Raw genomic sequence first — 1,482 nt, 5'->3', positions numbered from 1 at the left:
GCCAATAGCATTTTTATGGGCAGTCTAAGGCAGAATAACCCTTTCGGGAACCCAGACGTTTGCCTTGTTTTCACTTCTTCTTTTGAAAGGAGCTGTCTGGGGTCTAGCTCAGCAAGTGGGCACCCCCGAGGGACTGTAGGCACCCGTGCCTTCCTGATTGGGACAGTCTGCGGTATTTTCTTACTGTGAAAGTCAGCCTCATGATGGGTGACTGGAAGGGTTATTTCTGTCACAAAACGTGGAAAGCAACAGGTGCCACTGACCCTGCAATACTCCAGGTAACAGAGGGGCAAGAGACGGGCTCATTAGTGGCTTCTCAGAAGAGAACCCTGCCAGAAATACTGCAGCCCAGTCCCTCTGCAGGAGACCCCGCTTTTGCCCAAATTACCATGCAACACTTTTCTCGGAAAGTTTCTTATTTTTCTTTTTAAGGAACTCAGAGTGGCCAAGGGATGCGATTTTCTGTGTAATCATCACTATTGCAAAAGCAGTAAATATTTCAAATCCCTTTATCTGCAGGGCAGGGAAAGTGAGTCACAGCTGCTCGTCTGGGTCCTCACTCACGGCCAGGCCATTGTTGGCCCCCTGCGCTCAGCACGTGTTCAGCCGTCATGGGGGCACACCAGGTCAAGCAGCCAAAATCCAGAGCAAAGCCTCACAAGGTTTTCACCCTTACAGGGCATAGTCCCTGTTTTATTTGCTGTGGCACAAACCCCACAGTTAATATAGGCACATGACCTGGTTTACTTTCAAGTAACAGTTAATTGGGGGCCCACTGTGTGTCAGGCACCGTTCTTGGCATCAGTGGCAAGCTGGGGAATTGGTGCCTCTGTGTAGGAGGCTGCAGACGAAGGTGACCGTGTGTGTGTGTTTGTGTGTGTGTGTGTATGTGGTCCCTGCTTCCCCATTAACATGTGTCTGGGGTGTACTGGGGGGCAGTGGGGAGGTGGGCATTGACCATTTTCTCTCTCTAACGTCACTTATTGTTTTTTCCCTTCTGGGTCACAGCCCTAATACAATGATTTCCAACTAAGGTTTGGCAAGACCAGAGGTTTCCAATTATTTCAAAAGAGTTTTGAAAAATTCTCCAAAGAAAATGCACTTTAGTTGGGGGGGGCGGGGAGGGGAGAGTGAAGAAAGGGGACAGGTTGGGGAAAACAAAAGCAGTGTCAGAAGTTTGCCATCATGGGTCATTGCCAGGCCCAGAGGAAACCAAGAGAACTACTTCTTGGCCCAAAGCTTCCACTTGGCCCCCTGCGGGCCCGCGGGGAGCTGACAACTGAGAGAGGGGGACACAGACCTCTCCTCTTCCTGCAGCCTTCACCTCCCACCTGCAGTGGGGGTGGGGGAGGAGACGGCGGTACAGGCCCAGGATGCGGTGGGGTTGGGGGTGCGGTAGTACCTGCTCCGTAGGCCTCAGGCAGGCACCGCCGCGGCGTCACCAACGCCTCAGCGGCGGGAGCGCAGCGCGAGCGGGAGAAC

Source organism: Bison bison, unplaced genomic scaffold (genome assembly GCF_000754665.1).
Source record: "Bison bison bison isolate TAMUID 2011002044 unplaced genomic scaffold, Bison_UMD1.0 scf7180017864289, whole genome shotgun sequence".
Classification (NCBI taxonomy): domain Eukaryota; kingdom Metazoa; phylum Chordata; class Mammalia; order Artiodactyla; family Bovidae; genus Bison; species Bison bison.
Note: the sequence above shows the minus strand (reverse complement) of the source record.